Source organism: Ixodes scapularis, unplaced genomic scaffold (assembly GCF_016920785.2).
Source record: "Ixodes scapularis isolate PalLabHiFi unplaced genomic scaffold, ASM1692078v2 PGA_scaffold2__306_contigs__length_199485367, whole genome shotgun sequence".
Taxonomy (NCBI): Eukaryota; Metazoa; Arthropoda; class Arachnida; order Ixodida; family Ixodidae; genus Ixodes; species Ixodes scapularis.
This window is the reverse complement of record NW_024609857.1, coordinates 180,780,944-180,807,259: the sequence shown is the minus strand read 5'-3', so window position 1 is coordinate 180,807,259 and position 26,316 is coordinate 180,780,944. Positions and strand designations below refer to the sequence as shown.

General features: G+C 47.7%; 2 pseudogenes; one reads left to right on the top strand and one right to left on the bottom strand.

Annotated features, from left to right (window-relative positions):
* Positions 1-10,876: 10,876 nt before the first annotated feature.
* Positions 10,877-16,263, bottom strand: LOC120850254 (annotated as a pseudogene).
* Positions 16,264-16,297: 34 nt separating this feature from the next.
* LOC115326028 lies at positions 16,298-21,596 on the top strand (annotated as a pseudogene).
* The last annotated feature ends 4,720 nt before the right edge of the window (positions 21,597-26,316 follow it).

Here is a 26,316-nt window from a genome sequence, read left to right as displayed (position 1 = left end):
CACCTTTTTTGAGAGCACGCTCTTTATTGAACCGCACAATAAAAGACGACGAGAGTATCTCGTCCGGCGAACATTCAAGTCAACTCACGCCTGTGCGTAGCTTCCCGTGCTTTTCTAGAGATTTGGTTAAATTCCTCGAGCACGACGCCAGCTGCCAGCTGTTTACTGCTGTACATGGTAAAACCCGCGACGAAACCAAAAAGGACAACCGCAATACTTTTTATCTGCCTCGGGTTTTAGCAGGTGCCTACCAAGGTTGCCTGTACTTGTTTGTTTTCTGCCAGTTTAGGCGAGCTGAGCCACACGCTTGTTTTCGACCGGTTCAAATTTGAATAAATGATAACCAACGAAAAAAGAAAACAAGTTTCAAGTACTTTTTGAGATTTTTGAAGTGACTTTTACTATTGAACGACTGCATCCACTTGAATGTTCAATTCAAGAGTTTATAAAACGTGACTACCCTATGCTTGTCACCTTCTAACAGTGTGCTAACTCTCAATGGCTCGAGCCCAGTGGGTAGTTAAGTAAGCCTGTGGGGTAGTTACAGCCGTCAAAACGCACGATGACGAGGGGGGTGCTCACTTTTTCTTAGAGTGTAGGCACTGACAGTCGCCAAAAGAACTCGCTAAATAGGAGCATCGTTCGTTCCCCCAACTCAAAGCCAAAACAAGCGGTCCAGTGGCAAGGTGCCTATCTTATAACGCCAACGTTAATCATAACCACCCGCTGTGCTGGCTAGTTAGAAAACGCCTGCTGACCTCCAGGCACTGTTTGAGTTTGGGCATTCTCCTCACCGCTGCAGTTGGACACGGGCCACCACCCCCAGTGTCCGCCGACGCAATGAATGTTTCGCACCTCGAGTTACGAGTTACGAGGAACTGTGTGAGCACTCGAAGTCGAGTACTCACGCAGTTCTTGTATCCAGTCCATAAGCCGCAATCGACTACCGTCAGGCAGGTGGTTTCGATCTTTGAATTACGTCATCAAGCTTTGCGAAGGCAAGACTCAAAGAAACAGTCCCCTTTTATCCTCGCCAGATCACCGCGACGAAGAGACGTCCGAACAAGCTGGGGTTCATGCGAGTATACGTGGGCCAGAATAGGCCCAGCAAGCCTTTCAAAAGTCATAAACGTTCCGATTCGATATCGTCATTCATTTATAATACCGATCATTTGTAACACGCGCAAACCTAAGTGCAACAAGCGGAACGAGTTCGTTTGGACCATGGTGGCGTTGTAGTCGGTTTGCCTTGCTGCATACCCGACCCGGAGGAATAAACACGGACCCAGCGGCTTCAAGAACAAGAAAATATCATTAATTGGACGTGGACGACACGATGAAGAATAATAACAGAAAACCAGACAGCACCGGCGGTGCCTGAGTCCAGCCAGCGACTCCCTGTGCGCCGCCTCTGATCCACCTCATCAAGGCGGCGCACGCGATGTGGGCGTGGCCGACTTGACTCCGCCGCCACGCAGGAAAGTTCGCTACCTGTGCCCCGCAGTCGGGCAACTGGGCTGGGGAACCGCCAGGGTGCCCACAACGTGTAGTCTGAAGTAAATCAATCCACTTCTTGCACTTACTTTTGAGCACACAAGGAAAAATGGTGCATTGCGTCCGCAGTGTGAACAGAGCATTACTTTGGTCAGTCATTGCGCTTGGGATCTTTGTGTTGTCTGTCCCGTTTTTTTTCCACTTAAACTTTCAGAAAAAAATAGTATATTCTTACAGCCCTTGTCCCATATATAACATTCCAAAACTTCAGTTCAGCGTACAGAGCGCTGACGTGGGACCGACGATTCCAACTTTCACGAGCGGCTTAGCAGCCGAGTGGTAAAACTTAATAAAACAGCTTATGTACACTTTAAGAAAAAGTGAGCACCCCCCCTAGTCATCATGCGTTTTGACGGCTGTAACTACCCCCCAGGCTTACTTAACTACACACTGGGCTCGAGCCATTGAGCGTTACCACCTTGTTGACATCTGACAAGCATGGGGTAGTCATGTTTTATAAACTCTTGAATTGAACATTCAAGTGTACGCAGTCGTTCAATAGTAAGAGGCAGTTCAAAAATCACAAAAAGTATTTGAAACTTGTTTTCTTTGTGCGTTGGTTACCATTTATTCAGATTTCAACCGGTCGAAACAGGCGTGTGGCTCAGTTCGCCTAAACTGGCAGAGAACAAACATTGCCAAAGAGTACAGGCAACCTTTGTAGGCACCTACTAGAACCCGAGGCAGATAAAAAGTATCGCGGTTGTCCTTTTTGGTCCCGTCGCGGGTTTTACCATGTACTGCTAGTAAACAGTTGGCAGCTGGCGTCGTGCTGGAGGAATTTAACCAAATCTCTAGAAAAGCGCAGGAAGCTGCGCACAGGCGTGAGTTGACTGGAATGTTCGCCGGACGGATAGTCTTGTCGTCTTTTATTGTGCGGTTCAGTAAAGAGCGTGCTCTCATTAAAGGGGTGATCGGTCAGTTCTGCGTGCAGATCAGTTCCAAATGACCTCCTCGGTTCCGCCGAACTTGCACGCCTGTCATACACAATTTTTTTTTGCTTTCAAGTGCAGTGAAGTATGAAGCATTGAACACCACGATTGAGGCCGGACAGGACGAACGTACTCAGATATCTGGGATTATGCTCGTGTATTTCAGTATTTCTCTGTCTTGGGATATATGATTCGCATTCACTGGTTCATTTGGCACATTTCAGCGAGCATACTCGATAAAAAATGCTTCAAACAAGTGTGTGTCATCCAAAGTGGAGTATCTTGAAGGGGAGTAGGATTTCAGGCCTTTCGGCACGCGTTCCTTTTACCTATATAAAAGATTCCAAGTAAATTTCCAAAATTAAGGCGTTGGCAAACATACACGTGCTATTTAATTTTTTTTTTTTTTTTACAAAAGGTACTGCTGGAGAAGCCAGCAGGTGCAGCGCAGAGAACTATGTTCTCGGCGTTCTTTGATGCTAGAGGCCGATTCAGACACTTGCGTTTGGATGCGTTTGACAGTGTAGCGTGCTTGGTTTTGTGTAACTACATTTATATTTACAATATTTACAAATGGTTAGTTGCGATGCAGGAGCGAGCCATCGTAGAACGTCCGTGCACCACGTCACCCCGAATCTCACTGACTCTCGTGGCACCCGCCACGAATCGCGTGGCGCCGAAACACACCGATCTCGCTGTCGTTCTCGTCCTTGTAGCTCGGGGGCTACAGGTGCCCCCCCTTGGACAAGTGGCTGCGGCCACTTGAGGTGAGTTTGTTTGGTGGTCTGTGGGTATTGGTGGGTTAACCTGATGCTTGGACGTTGGTGAATCGAAGGGAGAGAAGAAAGACGGTTTGAGTCTGTCAATTGTGACGGTTTCGCGTTTACCTCGAAGCAAGAGGGTATAGTATTTTGGTGATTTTTCCAGGACAGGAAATGGTCCATCGTAGAGGTTTTGCAGGGGCTTCCGCGGTGCGTCCTTCCTGATGAAGACGTGTGTAGCCTCAATCAGCGCAGGATGTTGGAAAACCTTCGGTTGCGTTTGTTGGCGTGATGGAACTGGGCGAAGCGTTGACATTGCTTGCCTTAACTTGTGGACGAAGGAGGGGGGATCCACGCTGTCTGGTATGGTAGGCGGCTCGATCATGTCCGCAGGCAGGCGTAGCGGAGCACCGTAGACGAGCTCAGCCACCGTACTCCCCAGGTCAGGTTTGAGCGTCGAACGCAACCCAAGCAGCACAATGGGCAAGTTGTCGACCCAAGCATCGGGAGACAACTGCGTGCGAAGTGCTGATTTTAGCTGCCTATGAAGGCGTTCCACGAGGCCATTTGCTGCAGGATGGTAAGCTGTTGTGCGCGTACGGGAGCAGCCGAGGAGGGACATGAGTTGACGAAATAGAGCGGACTCAAATTGGCGTCCTCGATCGGTCGTCACCGTGGAAGGTACTCCGAAACGGCTTACCCAGGTAAATAGGAAAGCTCTGGCGACCGTCTCGGCCGTTATGTTCTCGAGCGGGTAAACTTCAGGCCATCGGGAGAAACGGTCGACGCACGTCAATAAATAGGTGAAACCGCGTGATGGGGGCAAAGGTCCGACGATGTCCACGTGCACCTGCTCGAAACTAAGTGACGGAAGTGGAAAGGCTCCGAGCGGTGTTCGTGCGTGTCGCTGTACTTTGCAACGTTGGCAGGCAAGACAGGAACGTACCCAATCACGAACGTTGGCCTTGACTTTGGGCCAGACAAAACGGTTCGTAATCACTTCCTGCGTTGCGTGGACACCAGGATGGCAAAGCGAATGTAGCGACGTAAACACAGCACGACGTAAGTTTTCTGGAACGTAAGGTCGTGGTGTTCCCGTGGACTTGTCGCAGACGAGGGTGACACCGTGATCGGGGAAAAATACGTCCTCAAATATCAGTGAAGTGCCGGCTTCGCGAATGGTTGGAAGCTCGTCGTCATCTCTTTGGGCCTCTGAAAGCTCAGAATAGGTAAACTGCGTCTTCTCTGTAGCAATGACTTGAGGTCCAAACGAGACAGTGTATCGGCAGCGGTGTTGTCTTTTCCTTTCACGTGGCGCAGGTTGGTGGTGAACTCTGCGATAAAGGAGAGGTGACGGCACTCTCGCGGGGAATGGTTCTGACTGGGCGACTGAATAGCATGAACGAGCGGCTTGTGATCTGTCGCGATGAAAAATTGGCGTCCCTCTAGGAAATGTCGGAAATGCTTTACAGCCAAGTAGGTAGCCAGCAATTCTCTACCAAAAGTGCTGTAGCGTTTTTCAGTGTCTTGCAGCTTTCGTGAGAAAAAAGAGATGGGAGACCAAATGTTGTCGATCTTTTGCTCCAAGACGGCGCCAACAGCAGCGCTGGAAGCATCGACCATCAGGCAAGTCAGTGCTTCAGGTGAAGGATGTACAAGCAAGGTGGCGTCCGCGAGTTCTTTCTTAACCTTGTCGAAAGCAAATGCTGCCTCAGGGGGCCAAGCAAGGGGTGACTTCTCTGCGGTGGAACTGCAGAGTAGGGCTTCCAGGGGGTGTAGCAACACTGCGCACTGTGGCACAAAACGCCTGTAAAAATTGACAAGGCCAAGGAATCGTCGTAGAGCGCGCTTTGTTGTTGGAGGTGGACAGTCCAAAATAACCTGAACTTTTTCTGGAAGCGGTTTGATTCCTTGACTGTTAATTTTGTGGCCAAGAAATTCAAGTTCGGTTGCTCCGAACTGGCACTTGTCGGTGTTGATTACAATTCCATGATCGTGGAGGCTACCGAAGACTTGCTCCAAGTGGACCTTGTGCTCATCCGGGTTCGCACTGGCAATGAGAAGGTCGTCCAGGTAAGCAAAGCAGAAGGGGAGACCACGGATGACTTCGTCGATGAAACGTTGGAACGTTTGGGCCGCATTACGAAGCCCAAATGGCATCCGAACGTATTCAAAGAGGCCAAAAGGTGTTGTTATGGCGGTCTTCGGTATGTCGGATGGCTCAACGGGGATCTGATGGTATGCCTTGATGAGGTCGATTTTGGAATATATTGTCGTGCCCGTCAGAAACGATGTACAGTCCTGGACATTTGGGATGGGGTAGCGGCCCGGCACTGTTGCGGCGTTGAGGGCGCGGTAGTCACCACAGGGGCGCCAGTCGCCAGACGTTTTGGGCACCATGTGAAGGGCGGATGACTAGGGACTGGATGAGGGTCGGACAATACCTAGTTGAAGCATATGCTCGAATTCTTCACGAGCGACGCGCAGCTTGTCAGGTCCAAGGCGACGTGGTCGGCAATGAACTGGCGGTCCGGTCGTGAGAATGTGATGCGTTACATCGTGCTTCGGCGTCTCCTCGAAGTTTCTTGGCTTTGTCAGATCGGGATACTTCTGCAGGATTCGGGTGAACTCGTTTGCGGGCGGCTTCACGAAAGTTGGGCTAAGCGTTGGAGCCCGCGATAGGACTCCCGAGACGTATATCTTGGTGTTTGAATCGATCAGTCGTTTGTTCTTCATGTCTACGAGGAGATTGAAGTTTCGCAAGAAATCGGCACCGACGATCGCGTGCTCTACGTCAGCTACCCAGAACAACCACTGAAACCGACGTCTGAGACCGAGGTCTAGGGTCAGTGATTTTTGTCCATAGGTAGCAATGAGGGAAGCGTTGACGGCTTGCAGCGAAGGTGTTTGGGTACGATTTCTGCGGTCGAAAGTAGAGGCAGGGATGACACTTACTTCTGCACCTGTGTCGACCAGGAAACGTGTGCCGCTGATCTTGTCGCGAACGTGGAAAAGGCGGCTAGTAGGCTGGTATGGGTCGCTGGCCGCCACTAGCGACCGCCCATCCCGTTTCCCTGGTCCCAGGAACAGGGAGCCCGACAGTGGCGGGCTTCAGAGCCAAACTGTCGGTGGCATCGGCACAGCGACTTTGTAGAAGGCGGGGGAGATGGTGAGGGTTGACGGGAGCTGTCGCGACCAAAGCGTTGGCCTGCACGGTCTCGCGAGCGCCGTCCCGTCGACCGAGCACGTTGGGAGGATTCTCGTCGAAGCACGGACACCCCTGCCGTCAGTTTCTCCATGGCCTTCCGGAGTTCGGCGATGTCCGAAGTAAGGTCGGAAGTTCGCTGTGTTGCGCCGATGGTAGGGCTGTTGACCTCCATGATTCGGTCAGCTAGCTCGGCGAGTTCCAGGAGTGGAAGACTGTGGGCCACAGCTAAGCCGACGCGAACGGGAGACGAGAGCCGCTGTAAGAAAAGCTCTCGAAGGATGGCTCCGTCGAGGGAGGCCGCCTTGTCGCCTAGCAAGTGTTGTAGGTGACGCAAGAACTGAGATGGGCGACGGTCACCCAGTTCTTCAGCGCTAAGGAGCTGCTGGAGGCGTCGCTGCTCTGAAGCGACGAGGCGACTGACGAGAGCCTCCTTGAGTGTGTCATACGGAGTGTCGCCGAGCGGCGAGAGGAGGATGTCTCTAACCTCGGTGGCGGCTTGGGGTGGGAGGGCGTCGATCAGGAGCTCGTGCTGCCTTATCTGGGAGGTTATTCGGTGCAGGCGGAACTTGTTCTCCACCTGCACGAACCAGAGTGCTGGATCTTCTGCCCAGAACTTAGGAAGAGTCAGGACAGTGGTAGCTCCAATGGCGAGGGGGACGTCTTGGTCAGCTCCTGTAGCCATGGCGGCGGATGTCCGGGTCACCAGAAATGTAGCGTGCTTGGTTTTGTGTAACTACATTTATATTTACAATATTTACAAATGGTTAGTTGCGATGCAGGAGCGGGCCATCGTAGAACGTCCGTGCACCACGTCACCCCGAATCTCACTGACTCTCGTGGCACCCGCCACGAATCGCGTGGCGCCGAAACACACCGATCTCGCTGTCGTTCTCGTCCTTGTAGCTCGGGGGCTACAACAGCTTTGCGTCGAGAACCGAAAGCGACTCACCAGCACATCTCTGCTTCGTATGAAGCGTGGAATCCAATTCAAGGAATCGTCTCTGCACGCGATATAAACAGCAGGGATATCCTGGTTTCTCGATGCCGGAACGCAGTCAAACGCAACTGTCTGAACCAGGCTTCAGATAATTTAGGATACGTATTTCGCGTTCTCTGTAGGCAACGTTACTAAAACACTCAGTTGGAAAACTCCCATAGAGACAGCTTTGAAAAAGTGGCGCCAATCTGTCTCCGAGCACCGAAGTAATGACGAACACAACGCCACCATTTCTCCCGCAGCGGCCACTCGAGGAACTGCACGTGACTTCTATTTTGGCTTTAAGAACAGATACAGCGGAAGAGGTTACAGGGGTGCCACCCCCGTCTCCCCGGCGGACGCGCCGCATCGAAATACCGAAGTTAAAATGCATCTAGGTCGGGACGCGCTACCTGAAAGTACCGCTGAGGCATGGTTGTATAAGAACAATATTAATTGTGCTGCAAAACCCTGCATACTAAAGATTTTAAAAACATAACGCGCCCCTCTTTTTGTACTAAACTCCAATAAATTTCATACAAAAAGAGTCTTTTCCGTTTGTTTTTACGCAAAAACAGGCTTTCAAAAAGCTGAAGGTGACCACAGTACAGACAAACGATAAAGAGTGGCGCTGTTGTCACATTTAGCTCGGTCTCGGTGGACGCCAGCGGTCCAGGTTTCGACGGCGAGTTTCCCAACTGAGTGTTTTAGTAACGTTGTCTGTAGGTGAAGGCACGGGCCCAAAAAATACAATTCTCCACTGTCCTCTTGGCGCAAGCGCGAGCGGATAGAACGTATATTTGAAAGACACGCGCTTGAGCAGAAACGATTGTAGCGAAAAGAAGAAAACTGAAACAACGCTTCGGGGAGGATTGGCGGATGTGCTTCGCTAGAATCACCTGCGCGTGCTCAGTGTACTCAACATTTACTCAACCGCCGCTGAAGTCATTCGGATATGTAAAACAAGAAAAGAAAATGCATCAGCGTGTTCAGAAAGTTGTGATTGGAGAAATTGGTTTCGATAATTAATACAAATACTGAAACAGGCATCTGTATTCTTGAAGTGTAGGCAAGCGAGAAAACGAAACTGATCAAAACGTGACGTGTAGCGACTATTCAATTTGATTTATAACTTGCAGTTCACTTTTGCAATAGATTACATTAGAGATACGAGTGCTTCCCTAAGGGCAGTAGAGGAAAATATTATATACGGACAAATCTTGCACAGTCTTTTCGGGTTTATGCAAATTATGACAGTGGTCACCATTCTAATCGGTAACAGAAAATACAGCAGTATATAAGCTGGTGGTGTCGACTAGTCGTGTGTCTAGGAATGTAGAGTGCCAATATCTCATGTTCTACCTTGCGCTGTTTGTGTACACGGTGATGTATAATATTAGATGGTGTCTGTATGTCCCGTATGAGTGAAGTGTGGCGTGGTATATGTACATACGGCATTGTCTGGCGAGGCGCTGAGAGGAAGGACTGTTGGTTTCTTTTTTCTTAGTTTGAGCGCTGTCCGTTAAGTGGCGCGTGTCGCCGCCCAATTCAAGGAGTCACGCGTTTATGTCTACTTATTTGAGTGAAAAACATGGAGGCGTTCCATGGCTCCACGTAGCAGCCACAAAGGGATCGCTCTGGTTCGGTTCTCGGCCTCTCGTCCAAATGGGATCAGTCCCATAGCCAGTTGAATGGGTGTTCCGTGCAGTGAATAGCGCGAAGTGCGTGCACAGACGCGGTGAGGATTACCAGGGACTTGAAAGTGGATAACGAATGCTAGCAGGTGAGCAGGAGCGTTGAACGATCGGAATCGACGCCGCTTAAATCGGTGATGCTTCGCCTCGCCGTGTCAACCGAAAACGCCGGATCACTTGCAGCAAGCACAGCAAGCAGATGCTCTGTTCAATAAAGACATCATTCCATTTGTCGCTGTTTTGTTTCCTTCTTTGAATGTTTTCTCGCCGCGAAGTAAATGCAGCCAGCCTCGCGAAAGCAATCGCGGACACACCCCCTCGAATGCGCCCCCCCCCCCCCACCCCCTCACATCGTCGCCCTTACTCGTATTAGGTGCGGTGCCGGTGCTTCGAGGCGCGTTTCGGAGTGCTTTGTGCGCACGGAAGGCAGCGAACGGGCGTACGCACATGAGAATCGTATTTTAGCAAAAAGCAGTCCAGCTCGCTAGGCCTTACTCGTATTGCTCCACTGTCGCTTGCCAGCCGCCATGTTGCTCTTGGGGGTGCTCACTGTGATTACCTGCTGATTGCGTGCCGTGTGACTGCCCATGGGGTTGTTAGTATAAGGAAGGGGGGGGGGGGGGTAGCGATATCTGTGACGGCTTCTGACTACCCCAAGTGTAGTACCCTACGACAAACCCTTTTGTTGAGAGTGTAGAAAAAAAAACTAAGACACGTTTATTCAGGTATTAACATTTGGGAGCGATTCGAAGTAGTTTTAGCGAAAGTAGAAAAATCGTTTCATGACCACTTTAATTCCACACGCAGCCGACTCTACGAGGTAACAAGGAGTTTTTGTATATAGCTTTTGCCGTCCCTCAGCGCTCTCCGGAACCCGCTAGGATACCCGAAACTCTATAGTCAAGGCCATCAACGCGCAGGCGCGGTAGCGGCTTCTTTGTTGCGCAGGGCTTATCGTTTGGGGGGGGGGGGGGGGGGGGGGGGGGGGGATGCGGTCTACGAAAACTCCCTAGCAAATGACTAGGCCATTTCTGTTTATGCTTTGTTCGGTTCAGCAATGATGGAACTTGTAAAGAAACATGACGAACATCAGGATCGTAACCATTGTTTTGTTTAACCCGAGACTGGGGTATTTCGGAAAAGGGACGAGAAGAAAAGAGGCCACAAGGAGGCGACGTCTCAAACACAGCTAAGGATTTTATTCCATCGTATGCACTTTTATACACACCACGTCCACACACCACCAAACAAGTCGACCAATGACAACATAACACCCGGAATACACTAAGCCAAACATAGGCCCAAAACATTACAAAAGAAAAATCTTTCAGCCAGACAAAAGGACAAGATAAGCCTCCGACTACACAAAGTCAACAAAGAACCGTTAAAAGGTTTTTGCAAACCTGCAAACACACGGAACCAAAGGGAAAGAGGGCATACAAGACCTAATTACACAAAGCCAAGCAACAAACCATTAAACTAGCCGGTACTTAGACACCGTAAAGCAAAAAAAGAAAAATTGCAATTGGTCATTCTAACCCTCACTACACATTGAAGGAAAGCGGAAGAGGGTAACCATGTACCAAAATACACAAAGGGGAGAATGCAAAAGTTCCAACCTCAACTACACACTTGAAAGAAGTAACAAGGAATACCAGAACAAACAATATGTCCTGCACCTGTACTGCATCTTTGTAGGCAGCGCACAAAGTGCTGAATAGCTAAAAAAAAACTAAAAAAAAACGGGGGGTTTACATTTTGAGGAATTTTCTTCAGCTTTCTCCTATATGCATTGATGGCTGGCTAATACAATTTCCCATCGACTTAATTCGGACTGTTTCCTTCACTACCCTTTTTATCTCATTTTCCTCTCGATGTATTACCTCCGTTTCCGACCAGAACACCTTACAATTGTTGCACTGAGACACGTGCTTGGCGATCTCCGAGTTCGGTGCCCCTTTTTTTTACATTTCTTTTATGCTCGGTCAGTCTGTCATTCACGCACCGCGAAGTTTGCCCCACATATCTAAAACCACATAGTAAGGGTATCTCATAGACTACACCTCCTTTGCAAGCCACTGACCTGTCCTGATGTTGCCTTCTGCATTCCTTTGGAGGTGCAAAGAATGGAGTCATCCTGTTTAATTTGTAATCAGATGAAACCACTACGTCAACTCCAAATCTGTGAGCACTCGCTTTAAGGTTATGCGAAACACTGTGGTAGTACGGGACTACGGCAACCTTTTTACTTCTTTCTCTCGTTGTTCCATTTCTCTCGCCGAAACTTGGGGAGAGCTGCCTCGTGATGAAAACTTTATCATAACCCGCATCCTCTAACCTCACCCACTGCCTTTTGAGGGCTTGGCCTACATAATGAAGACATAGAGCGTTTCCGATTATTGATTTGACCACCCCAGCCTTTACAGTCTTTGAATGGCAGCTTCTTCTACTTAAAACTGGCTTTGCCGATTCTTTTCCATACTCCCAACACACAACTTTTTGCACGTGAATACGTAAATCTAAAAACTGCAAAACTCCTGTGTCTGGCCCTTCAACAGTAAAGCTAAGTTCCGGTGCTGAGGCTCTCACCAGACTCTCTATTGCTCCCGTATCCTTCCCATGAAAGCTCATGACCACAATGTCATCAACATACCTTCTCACTAAAACTTCACCCGACCCCCAAACTGCCAGCCTTTCCGAGATCGCGTTATCCAAAGAGTTTAAATAAATTTCTGCCTAAATAGGTGCCACCGCAGACCCAATACACACACCCTTCTTTTGAATCCACATGCGTTCCTTGAACTCCACTACCGTGGCTTTAAGATAAAGATCCAGGATCGCTAAAAAACTATCGACCGGAATCCCCGTACCTGATTGAAATTTTACCAAATTACGCTCCAAAGCCTCTCTAACCCTACTCATCAACAGCTGTTTTTCAAGAGAATAGTACAGATCTTTAATGTCCATCGAGATCAACGAGCATTGCCTCCCATGGTGAGCATCTAAAATCTGAACAAAATCGTCTGAGTTTCTTAACGAAAGAAAGTTTTCCAATCTAGCGAAGTCTAAACCTTTTTGAAGAAACTTCGAAACCATGCTCTGCCACGTTCCGTTCTCATTAATAACCGTGCGGAACGGCATTTCCGGCTTGTGGTCCTTTAAGAAGAATTTTAAACTTAAAGTGCTTCTCGGCTGATTCAGGACTTTCCTGGCTAAGGTCTCTAAACCCTCGTCTTTAAGTGTAGCTGAGATGTCCTTCCTTAATTGTCCCAACTTGCCTTGCCATGCCATGAATACCGAGTCCAATGCCTCTGTTGACTTTTTTTCAAAAACCGCCAATGATAGGACGGCAAACATACCGCTCTTATCGGTCTGTAACAATTCCAGTGATCTAGATTTAAAGTCCTTTCTTACTTCCGTGATAGCCTGAAAATTCCTCCTGTCTTTTTTATACGAATCATCCACAACTCTTTCCATTCTACTGACCGCGAAGTCCACAAAAGCAACCCTTTCGTCTAACCCTACTTTTCTAGCAATTGTCTGGATCGCGGAAAAAACATCTACTCTCGACGGTTTTACATTTACACAAAACTTCGGTCCTCCTCTCAACAATTCCTCCGTCCTCTCTGTAAATGCGACTTTACAAGGATTCACAATACCGCACCTCCGAGCCCCAGCGGATTGGTCACCATTCACAAAACTACAACTATTTCCAAACCGAACATTCGACCTTTTTACAGCGTCCAACACTAATCTTCGTCGCACATACCAGTTTCGTTTAAAATGCTGTCTTCTTCCTGTGTCCCACAGTCGAAACCTCTGGTGGTTCCTGTAACCCTCTCCGAGTAGAATCGTCCAAAGCCGAACCGATGCCCTTTTCAGCTCAAGCACCCTGGCACTTGTGGCATCCCTGTACGCCTTGATGATCTTCTTTTTACAGCTCCAGGGAATCCGGGTCGCCGAAAGATGCCCGAAGAGCCCAGGGTCCACGTGACGCTTTCTCAGAGAGATCCCGAAGAACGCCATGTCTGCCTGTAGGACGGCAAGGCGGTGTCCCAAAATGTCCAAAAACGTGTACGCTTGTACCAGTAGCGTAGTCGGTGGTGGGGAAAACGTGGGTCCATACGAAAAAGGGAATAAGCCTGCTTCTGGGATTGATAGTGAAAAAATTGTAAGGGTGCAGGCGAGCTGGTGGAAGTTAACCATAGTTTTGTTTAACCCGAGACTGGGGTATTTCGGAAAAGGGACGAGAAGAAAAGAGGCCACAAGGAGGCGACGTCTCAAACACAGCTAAGGATTTTATTCCATCGTATGCACTTTTATACACACCACGTCCACACACCACCAACCAAGTTTACCAATGACAACATAACACCCGGAATACACTAAGCCAAACATAGGCCCAAAACATTACAAAACAAAAATCTTTCAGCCAGACAAAAGGACAAGATAAGCCTCCGACTACACAAAGTCAACAAAGAACCGTTAAAAGGTTTTTTCAAACCTGCAAACACACGGAACCAAAGGGAAAGAGGGCATACAAGACCTAATTACACAAAGCCAAGCAAGAAACCATTAAACTAGCCGGTACTTAGACACCGTAAAGCAAAAAAAAAAATAAAGAAAAACCGCAATTGGTCAGTTTAACCCGCACTACACATTGAAGGAAAGCGGAAGAGGGTAACCATGAACCAAAATACACAAAGGGGAGAATGCAAAAGTTCCAACCTCAACTACACACTTGAAAGAAGTAACAAGGAATACCAGAACAACCAATATGTCCTGCACCTGTACTGTATCTTTGTAGGCAGCGCACAAAGTGCTGGATAGCTAAAAAAAAACAGAAAAAAATGGGGGGTTTACATCTTGAGGAATTTTCTTGAGCTTTCTCCTATATGCATTGATGGCTGGCTAATACAATTTCCCATCGACTTAATTCGGACTGTTTCCTTCACTACCCTTTTTATCTCATTTTCCTCTCGATGTATTACCTCCGTTTCCGACCAAAACACCTTACAATTGTTGCACTCAGACACGTGCTTGGCGATCTCCGAGTTCGGTGCCCCGTTTTTTACATTTCTTTTATGCTCGGTCAGTCTGTCATTCACGCACCGCGAAGTTTGCCCCACATACCTAAAACCACATGCTAAGGGTATCTCATAGACTACACCTTCTTTGCAAGTTTGCAAGCCACTGACCTGTCCTGATGTTGCCTTCTGCATTCCTTTGGAGGTGCAAAGAATGGAGTCATCCTGTTTAATTTGTAATCAGATGAAAACACTACGTCAACTCCAAATCTGTGAGCACTCGCTTTAAGGTTATGCGAAACACTGTGGTAGTACGGGACTACGGCAACCTTTTTACTTCTTTCTCTCGTTGTTCCATTTCTCTCGCCGAAACTTGGGGAGAGCTGCCTTGTGATGAAAACTTTATCATAACCCGCATCCTCTAACCTCACCCACTGCCTTTTGAGGGCTTGGCCTACATAATGAAGACATGACTTCTTTAGAGCGTTTCCGATTATTGATTTGACCACCCCAGCCTTCACAGTCTTTGAATGGCAGCTTCTAGTACTTAAAACTGGCTTTGCCGATTCTTTTCCGTACTCCCAGCACACTCCTTCTTGCACGTGAATACGTAAATCTAAAAACTGCAAAACTCCTCTGTCTGGCCCTTCAACAGTAAAGGTAAGTTCCGGTGCTGAGGCTCTCACCAGACTCTCTATTGCTCCCGTATCCTTCCCATGAAAGCTCATGACCACAATGTCATCAACATACCTTCTCACTAAAACTTCACCCGACCCCCAAACTGCCAGCCTTTCCGAGATCGCGTTATCCAAAGAGTTTAAATAAATTTCTGCCAAAATAGGTGCCACCGCAGACCCAATACACACACCCTTCTTTTGAATCCACATGCGTTCCTTGAACTCCACTACCGTGGCTTTAAGATAAAGATCCAGGATCGCTAAAAAACTATCGACCGGAATCCCCGCACCTGATTGAAATTTTACCAAATTACGCTCCAAACCCTACTCATCAACAGCTGTTTTTCAAGAGAATAGTACAGATCTTTAATGTCCATCGAGATTAACGAGCATTGCCTCCCATGGTGAGCATCTAAAATCTGAACAAAATCGTCTGAGTTTCTTAACGAAAGACTGTTTTCCAATCTAGCGAAGTCTAAACCTTTTTGAAGAAACTTCGAAACCATGCTCTGCCACGTTCCGTTATCATTAATAACCGTGCGGAACGGCATTTCCGGCTTGTGGTCCTTTAAGAAGAATGTTAAACTTAAAGTGCTTCTCGGCTGATTCAGGACTTTCCTGGCTAAGGTCTCTAAACCCTCGTCTTTAAGTGTAGCTGAGATGTCCTTCCTTAACTTTCCCAACTTGCCTTGCCATGCCATGAATACCGAGTCCAATGCCTCTGTTGACTTTTTTTCAAAAACTGCCAATGGTAGGACGGCAAAAATACCGCTCTTATCGGTCTGTAACAATTCCAGTGATCTAGATTTAAAATCCTTTCTTACTTCCGTGATAGCCTGAAAATTCCTCCTGTTTTTTTATACAAATCATCCACAACTCTTTCCATTCTACTGACCGCGTAGTCCACAAAAGCAACCCTTTCGTCTAACCCTACTTTTCTAGCAATTGTCTGGATCGCGGAAAAAACATCTACTCTCGACGGTTTTACATTTACACAAAACTTCGGTCCTCCTCTCAACAATTCCTCCGTCCTCTCTGTAAATGCGACTTTACAAGGATTCACAATACCGCACCTCCGAGCCCCAGCGGATTGGTCACCATTCACAAAACTACAACTATTTCCAAACCCAACATTCGACCTTTTTACAGCGTCCAACACTAATTTCGTCGCACATACCAGTTTCGTTCAAAATGCTGTCTTCTTCCTGTGTCCCACAGTCGAAACCTCTGGTGGTTCCTGTAACCCTCTCCGAGTAGAATCGTCCAAAGCCGAACCGATGCCCTGTTCAGCTCAAGCACCCTGCCACTTGTGGCATCCCTGTACGCCTTGATGATCTTCTTTTTGCAGCTCCAGGGAATCCGGGTCGCCGAAAGATGTCCGAAGAGCCCAGGGTCCACGTGACGCTTTCTCAGAGAGATCCCGAAGAACGCCATGTCTGCCTGTAGGACGGCAAGGCGGCGTCCCAAAATGTCCAAAATCGTGTACGCTTGTACCAGTAGCGTAGTCGGTGGTGGGGAAAACGTGGGTCCATACGAAAAGGGGAATAAGCCTGCTTCTGGGATTGATAGTGAAAAAATTGTAAGGGTGCAGGCGAGCTGGTGGAAGTTAACCATAGTTTTGTTTAACCCGAGACTGGGGTATTTCGGAAAAGGGACGAGAAGAAAAGAGGCCACAAGGAGGCGACGTCTCAAACACAGCTAAGGATTTTGTTCCATCGTATCCACTTTTATACGCACCACGTCCACACACCACCAACCAAGTCGACCAATTTCAACATAACACCCGGAGTACACTAAGCCAAACATAGGCCCAAAACATTACAAAAGAAAAATCTTTCAGCCAGACAAAAGAACAAGATAAGCCTCCGACTACACAAAGTCAACAAAGAACCGTTAAAAGGTTTTTTCAAACCTGCAAACACACGGAATTAAAGGGAAAGAGGGCATACAAGACCTAATTACACAAAGCCAAGCAAGAAACCATTAAACTAGCCGGTACTTAGACACCGTAAAGCAAAAAAAAAAAAGAAGAACCGCAATTGGTCATTCTAACCCGCACTACACATTGAAGGAAAGCGGAAGAGGGTAACCATGAACCAAAATACACAAAGGGGAGAATGCAAAAGTTCCAACCTCAACTACACACTTGAAAGAAGTAACAAGGAATACCAGAACAAACAATATGTCCTGCACCTGTACTGCATCTTTGTAGGCAGCGCACAAAGTGCTGGATAGCTAAAAAAAAAAAACGGGTGGTTTACATTTTGAGGAATTTTCTTGAGCTTTCTCCTATATACATTGATGGCTGGCTAATACAATTTCCCATCGACTTAATTCTGACTCTCTCCTTCACTACCCTTTTTATCTCATTTTCCTCTCGATGTATTACCTCCGTTTCCGACCAAAACACCTTACAATTATTGCACTCAGACACGTGCTTGGCGATCTCCGAGTTCGGTGCCCCGTTTTTTACATTTCTTTTATGCTCGGTCAGTCCGTCATTCACGCACCGCGAAGTTTGCCCCACATATCTAAAACCACATGCTAAGGGTATCGCATAGACTACAACTCCTTTGCAAGCCACTGACCTGTCCTGATGTTGCCTTCTGCATTCCTTTGGAGGTGCAAAGAATGGAGTCATCCTGTTTAATTTGTAATCAGATGAAAACACTACGTCAACTCCACTACGTCAACTCTACGTTACAGGAACCACCAGAGGTTTCGACTGTGGTACACAGGAAGAAGACAGCATTTTGAACGAAACTGGTATGTGCGACGAAGATTAGTGTTGGACGCTGTAAAAAGGTCGAATGTTGGGTTTGGAAATAGTTGTAGTTTTGTGAATGGTGACCAATCCGCTGGGGCTCGGAGGTGCGGTATTGTGAATCCTTGTAAAGTCGCAATTACAGAGAGGACGGAGCAATTGTTGAGAGGAGGACCGAAGTTTTGTGTAAATGTAAAACCGTCGAGAGTAGATGTTTTTTCCGCGATCCAGATTATTGCTAGAAAAGTAGGGTTAGACGAAAGGGTTGCTTTTGTGGACTACGCGGTCAGTAGAATGGAAAGAGTTGTGGATGATTCGTATAAAAAAGACAGGAGGAATTTTCAGGCTATCACAGAAATAAGAAAGGACTTTAAATCTAGATCACTGGAATTGTTACAGACCGATAAGAGCGGTATGTTTGCCGTCCTACCATTGGCGGTTTTTGAAAAAAAGTCAACAGAGGCATTGGACTCGGTATTCATGGCATGGCAAGGCAAGTTGGGAAAATTAAGGAAGGACATCTCAGCTACACTTAAAGACGAGGGTTTGGAGACCTTAGCCAGGAAAGTCCTGAATCAGCCGAGAAGCACTTTAAGTTTAAAATTCTTCTTAAAGGACCACAAGCCGGAAATGCCGTTCCGCACGGTTATTAATGAGAGCGGAGCGTGGCAGAGCATGGTTTCGAAGTTTCTTCAAAAAGGTTTAGACTTCGCTAGATTGGAAAACAGTCTTTCGTTAAGAAACTCAGACGATTTTGTTCAGATTTTAGATGCTCACCATGGGAGGCAATGCTCGTTGATCTCGATGGACATTAAAGATCTGTACTATTGTACTCTTGAAAAACAGCTGTTGATGAGTAGGGTTAGAGAGGCTTTGGAGCGTAATTTGGCAAAATTTCAATCAGGTACGGGGATTCCGGTCGATAGTTTTTTAGCGATCCTGGATCTTTATCTTAAAGCCACGGTAGTGGAGTTCAAGGAACGCATGTGGATTCAAAAGAAGGGTGTGTGTATCGGGTCTGCGGTGGGACCTATTTTGGCAGAAATTTATTTAAACTCTTTGGATAACGCGATCTCGGAAAGGCTGGCAGTTTGGGGGTCGGGTGAAGTTTTAGTGAGAAGGTATGTTGATGACATTGTGGTCATGAGCTTTCATGGGAAGGATACGGGAGCAATAGAGAGTCTGGTGAGAGCCTCAGCACCGGAACTTACCTTTACTGTTGAAGGGCCAGACAGAGGAGTTTTGCAGTTTTTAGATTTACGTATTCACGTGCAAGAAGGAGTGTGCTGGGAGTACGGAAAAGAATCGGCAAAGCCAGTTTTAAGTACTAGAAGCTGCCATTCAAAGACTGTGAAGGCTGGGGTGGTCAAATCAATAATCGGAAACGCTCTAAAGATGTCATGTCTTCATTATGTAGGCCAAGCCCTCAAAAGGCAGTGGGTGAGGTTAGAGGATGCGGGTTATGATACATTTCATCACGAGGCAGCTCTCCCCAAGTTTCGGCGAGAGAAATGGAACAACGAGAGAAAGAAGTAAAAAGGTTGCCGTAGTCCCGTACTACCACAGTGTTTCGCATAACCTTAAAGCGAGTGCTCACAGATTTGGAGTTGACGTAGTGTTTTCATCTGATTACAAATTAAACAGGATGACTCCATTCTTTGCACCTCCAAAGGAATGCAGAAGGCAACATCAGGACAGGTCAGTGGCTTGCAAAGGAGGTGTAGTCTATGAGATACCCTTAGCATGTGGTTTTAGATACGTGGGGCAAACTTCGCGGTGCGTGAATGACAGACTGACCGAGCATAAAAGAAATGTAAAAAACGGGGCACCGAACTCGAAGATCGCCAAGTACGTGTCTGAGTGCAACAATTGTAAGGTGTTTTGATCGGAAACGGAGGTAATACATCGAGAGGAAAATGACCCTACTGAAAAAAACCATTTGGCGCCCATATGAAAATAAACGGGTCCATACCGGTAACCGTTTAACCATACTGGTCGCCAATTTGTCAAAGGGGTCGCCCGTATGGCTCAAAGGGGTCCCCCGTATGAGCCATAACGGTCACCTATTTGGCAAACGGGTCGCTCGTCTGGGCAAATGGGCGACTCGTTTGGGCAAAGTTGTCGCACGTTTGCTCAAACCGGCGACCATGTTGCAAACTGCACCGGTTTAATCAAACGGCTCTCCGGAGCCCGTTTGATATTGAACGTACAGATCGGCGGCGTGGGCACGCCTAGCGTTTCAGCCGTGGCAGCGAATGTTTTCCGGAAGGCTGGGAGCGCCGGTTCATCGATTTCAGATCGTCCGCGTAATGCAAGTAATTATATTTATATTTCAATTGCGCTGATTTTCGATCATATTGCTACTAAAACTAACACCTTTTTTTTTTTGTTTTACGTAAACGCGCGACGTTGGTGAGCCGATATTTTTGACAGACCTTTAATACTTTGTCCATCTTTGTTGCCTCAATTTACTTATTCAGCTCGAATCTCTCTCGCAGAAGACGCGACCGCGTGAAAGAATGTACGTCTAGATTCCGTTTCACTTTAATTCAAGACGCAGCGAAGGTAGCACGCGCACACGCGGCTGCAAGAACATCGAGCATTGCGAGAGCACGCCCGCCGTTGCAGCACTCAAACTACGAGCTTGCGCTGAGTTCTTTCTTCGCTCGGGCGCAAGCCGAGCTACTTACTGGCAGCCCCGCCGCCATTTCCAAAGTTCGAGCGCGCGCGCGCGCGCGCGTTTGTTCTTCGGGACTACAAAAACGCATCTCCCTGGAATGCCTGGGGAGAGGGAGAGGGGCTGTCCCGGTGGTCCCAGGGCCTTGACCTCGCCCCCTCCCTCCTCTCTTGTCACCCCTGTCACGTGACCCACAGCAGCGCGCGGGCTACACGCTGATAAGCATCGAGATCCGGAAGGGCGCGCCTTGCAGACGCTTTTTTCTTTGTCTGCTTGTTGTCAGTTGCCGCTCGAAGTTCGCACGTCCTACCTGCTTCAATCTGTCGCCTTACCCTGCGGTCTTATTGGGATGTCTCTCGACAACGTATTGGATGTGCATCAAAGCTATCAGTGTTCGAAAAGACCCACGTGTATGTCGGCAACCAGCGATTCTTCAAACAAGTCGCGACTTCTCGCGGTTTGGTTGGGTTCGGCAAATGACAGCTTGTGCGCCGCATCGTGTTGAAACTTCCAAGGAGCCGTTCCCTCTCGTTTGTGTTTGTGTGGTTGTCCTGCTTTGACCGTGTCGACAAATATCACGGATTACCTCTTTCAAGTCCGCTATTGTTATGGTAAGTGCACTGCAACCTACGTGTTGGCAACGATTGACCGTTCTTCTACGCGTACTCTTCTAAATTATCTAAAAAATTATTCAGCGCCTATTCGCGCGGCAGCCAGGAGAATAATTTCCCCGAAAGCCTACCTGTATAGTGTTCACAGATCGCTTTCATGCTTGTACTTGTCTACAGAAGAGGTAATAAACTTCGAGGAGAATTGAAAACAATCTTTTGTGTCGGTTTTCCTGTCCACTTACAAGCACCTACGCGAGTGCATTTGTTCTACGTGTTTTCTCCATGTTACAAATACGTTTATGAGTTTCGGGACGTCTTAAATATGTTTAAGATAACCAACCTCCCAGACGATACCCATTTAGGGCTAGCACATAATTTGCCATTTCGAAGGACACGTTCAAACGTGTGGTCACGTGCCATGTCGAACGGGTACTCGTACAATACGGCACCCGTATCAAACGGGTACCGTTTCGAACAGGTACCGTTTCCAAACGGGTACCCGTATCCCATAATCACGTTTGATCCAAACGGATCGACAGGTTTGATTAAAACGGGCGACCAGTTTGCCACCCGTTTGAATTTCAAATGGTTTTTTTCAGTAGGGGAGATAAAAAGGGTAGTGAAGGAAACAGCCCGAATTAAGTCAATGGGAAATTGTATTAGCCAGCCATCAATGCATTTAGGAGAAAGCTCAAGAAAATTCCTCAAGATGTAAACCCCCCGTTTTTTGTTTTTTTTTTCTTTTTTTTTTTTTAGCTATCCAGCACTTTGTGCGCTGCCTACAAAGATGCAGTACAGGTGCACGACATATTGTTTGTTCTGGTATTCCTTGTTACTTCTTTCAAGTGTGTAGTTGAGGTTGGAACTTTTGCATTCTCCCCTTTGTGTATTTTGGTTCATGGTTACCCTCTTCCGCTTTCCTTCAATGTGTAGTGCGGGTTAGAATGACCAATTGCGTTTTTTTTTTTTTTGCTTTACGGTGTCTAAGTACCGGCTAGTTTAATGGTTTGTTGCTTGGCTTTGTGTAATTAGGTCTTGTATGCCCTCTTTCCCTTTGGTTCCGTGTGTTTGCAGGTTTGAAAAAACCTTTTAACGGTTCTTTGTTGACTTTGTGTAGTCGGAGGCTTATCTTGTCCTTTTGTCTGGCTGAAAGATTTTTCTTTTGTAATGTTTTGGGCCTATGTTTGGCTTAGTGTATTCCGGGTGTTATGTTGTCATTGGTCGACTTGGTTGGTGGTGTGTGGACGTGGTGTGTATAAAAGTGCACACGATGGAATAAAATTTTTAGCTGTGTTTGAGACGTCGCCTCCTTGTGGCCTCTTTTCTTCTCGTCCCTTTTCCGAAATACCCCAGTCTCGGGTTAAACAAAACTATGGTTAACTTCCACCAGCTCGCCTGCACCCTTACAATTTTTTCAGGATGGTAGGCGTTCACACTCTCTGATTGTTTGCATCACCATGTAGCGTCGGCTGCGTCTGTACTGAAGAGGACGCGAAGTATAGTTGCCATGATTTCAAGCAGGATCTTGCAGGACGTTACCGCGATTCGACGCACACATCGCCTTGTGCATTTTAATTAATTTTGTTTTGCAAACTTATTTTTTTTGTTAGTTGTGAAAACAATAATAATATCACAAGTTAAAACTATCTTTATTTTCCAACAAACACAAGGTTGGAGAATGCCCGATCTTTACATGATGCGCAACAATGGGATTCGAAATACATAAAGTATATATAAAATTGTATTTCTTAGACTGCACGCGCTAGAACTTATGCATGGCTGTACGGCATTTGAATGTTCGCAATTTCAGAACCCGGCGTGCCGTCTCCACACCCCACCACCCGTGTGTTCCTGGATTCGGAAAGCGAGCAAACCACACGTCATACGCACGGATCTGGAACTCAAGCCGATACCTTCCTTTACTTTATGGACCGTGCGCGTATAATCTGAACGGGGTGAGAAGATCGGAGATCGCGCTGGGGACGCCAGAGAGCCTAGCTGGAAATATTAGTGGGTTGACGCAAATCTCTTTGTCTCAACTCGTCCTGCGAAGGCGTTCGAACACGTTCGATTGCGACCTCCGAAAGCCGGAGGCCAGCGTTCGGCGTTCAAGCGCGTTCGTAGAGTGAGTAGAGATAAAGAGCCCTAGGCTATGCGCTTACCCATCAATCATTTCATTCAGAGTGCGGCTTACTGGCCTCCTCGCGCGCTCGCAATTCCTCCTCTAAACGTCATCACTACTAGATCAACTCAGCGCCCCCTAGGTAACCCGGATGAGCACCATCGTCTCCAACATCGCCTGCTTCAGTGGCTTTGTACGAGATAATGAGACAGCCGCTCACACCGAGTGTCTGTAGCGGGCAATGAAATTAGACGCTTACGGTGGAGCGTCGAATGCTTGCGCGAACATGCCTTACGGCTGTGCGAAGGGCTGCAAAGCAAATTAGCGCAGTTTTCAGTGCGCAATACGGTGTTGTTTCGTTCGTGTGGAGACCTCCGTTCCCGCAAAGAAAGCGTTCATAATGTGAGTTGTTTATAATAACGAGACAAAAATGCACGTATTTCGGCAGTTTGTCCTGGAAAATGATGTCAGTATAGTAAGGTATCCATAATAACGGGGTTCATATTACCGAGACATGGCTTTACCAGTTTTTGCCTTCCCGATGTAGGAACCACAAAGGCAGCAGTAGTTACAAGCACTTCCGAAGGACAGTGTTGTATCCCAGCGTTCAATATTGCACAAGAGCATCGTAATGCTCATGCTGACACAAATGGCAGGAGGAGCGTTCGTCGAAAATCTCGTTTCAAACTGAAGGAGTAATGGGCGAAGTTCTGCCAAACAAAATAAAGAACGAGCGCCGAAGCAGCAGAAAAGCTGGTGCAATTCGGAACAGCAAGCGAGAGTGAGAGTGACTCGACAAGGTCACAAATACCTTTTTAAATACCTTGAGGCGGCATCTCGAAAATTCGTGCCAGAAGTTTTGAGCATTGAGCCCTCGGGGTGAGAATGAACAGGCGCTTTCGAGAAAAAGACAGTAGGTAGAAATGATCAAAGTTACGTCCAGATTAAGAATAAATATGAATCTTCTAGAAGTCCATGACCGAGCGTTGTTTCCTCGGTTTCGCGTGGCAATAGCCAGCCGGAAATAGCCAGGAGGCGCCAGAAGAGTGAGGGCCCACTGTTATACCTTGTCACGGTATAACTTGACAGGGTGAACAATAAGACCCACATTGCGTGCCGACGGAATCGATATGCGCTACATATGCGAGCAACATGCACACATATTGGAGCATGATGCATCGAAAAGCCTGATTCTTCATCGCTGTAGGAGCGCACTGCGGTGATGAATAGTTATGTTCCGATTGTCCCGCCAGGGCATACGCAGTATTTTTTTATTCTGGCACTAGGCCTAAGCAGCTCCACCAGAGTAAAAGCTCACTTTTGAACAATGCAGCCGCCACTTCCAGGCAAACCCAATGTTTTTTTCATCAGTCGCCAGATAGTTCCAAACCAAACAGTAGTACAGGTTGCATATACACCAACTCATGTTTACAAACAAACCGGAGCGCCCCTAGCGGACGCCACCGGCGCCGCGCATGCGCGGTGGATGGTGGGCAAGAAGCCCGCCGTCGCCCATAAACAAACCATTGAGTTGCGTTGTTGTCGGCGTCGGTGGGAGTCCCCGGGCTCTTTTTTTGCGTTGGAATTGTTGATGCTACGTCCTCCTAACAATGTCTGACTACTTGAGCGGCTTCAGCAAAACTAACGAGGCAAAACTTTGCGTGAATAATGTGACGTGCGCCGATTCATTTCACGTGGACGCCGCAGAATGGGCCCTTAAGCCTGACTCCCACGATGAGATTCTGCTCGCTGTTTTCAGACGCGACGTTGCTCGGACTGCAAAAGCGTGGACCGTAGCTGAGATGGTGGACGTCGATACTGAAAACCGCAAGCAGGATCGGGCATTACAAGTCGGTGATGGCCACTGGTAACAATAATGATAAACATCTTCTTGTATCTGTTTACACTTAGCCTACTTACCCCAACCAACCTTCAAAAGTGTTTTGAGGCCTGCATTTAGTTCTTATCGCAATTACCGGGTCAACGCTTGGTTTCCGGGCCGCTGTCGTTTGAACGAGCTGACGACAAAAAGCAGCCAAGTTTGAAAGAGCAGACGACAGTTCGAACGCATGCGTAATGGGGTACGGGCAAGAAGCACCGCCGTCCCGCGTCAACAAACCACTCGAATGTCACGTTGTCGGCGTCTGTGTGAGTCTGCCTACTCTTTTTCGCGTTGGAATTGTCGATTCTACGTCCTCATCGCAATGTCTTACCACTTTAATCGCTTAAGCGAAATTATCAAGGCTCGTTACGCCGCTAAACTTTCCGTAAAAAATTTGACGTGCGGCGATTAATTCGCATGAACGCCGCAGAATGGACGCCAAAACCATGATGAGATTCTTCCAGCTATTTTCGGTAGCGACGTCGCTCGTGTTGCAAAAGTGTAGAAGGTAGCAGAGATGATCGACGTCGATACTGAAAATCGGAAGCGGGAACAGACCAAGCGCAACAAGTCGGTCATGACCACCGGTGCCAATGATCAACATCTTGTATCTACTGTTTACACCGAGCCTACTTAAGTCTTTTGAGGCCTGCAATTACTTTTTATTGCAATCACGGAGTGAAAGTTTGGTCTACGGGCCGCTTTTGTTTGAACGAGCAGACGACAAAAAGCAGACAAGTTTGAAAGAGTAGACGAAAGTTCGAACGATCAGGCGGCCGTGAGAATTTGAAGACGCACTGAACCCGTGGGTGGTCCGGACAACTTGGCGGTTTTTCTCGCTCATGTTGGAACAAAGCAAATACATCTGGCGCCCACAAAGTGTTGCCCTCACACGCAATCGTAGTTCGACAGCGTCTGGTTTGCCCTTTTCACGGCTACTATCCACGTTCTCGGACAAACGGAGGGGGCAGAAACACATGAAAACTGATCTTCAAGCCTTTCCAGACTTTCTTGGTACAGCCCCCATCGCAGCATTTTGACGAGAAGACAGGTTTTTTGTCTCGTTTCTTCCAAAGGAACACAGGAACGCATGTCTGGCACAGCGACTTCTGCCCACCGCCCCAGACCGGAAGTGCGTCCGTCGCGCCACCACCGCGGCGTGACGTAGGAGAGTTGAGTTGGTGTATACGCATATTTCACCGCCGTTTTGAGAACTGCATTGTTCTACGTCACAACTGCTTACGTGGAGGAGAAATAGTGAATTACCAGGACAAACGGGTTTCATGTGGTGTAAGGGAACGTGTCATGGAGTCGAGATAAGATCTCAAATCAAAGAGATATCCGCGTTTTGTACGCAACTTTACAACCAGGTAGATAAGAAACTTGGTACGTGCAATTTTAACCAGAGATGTGCCTTCTCAAGCGTAAGAA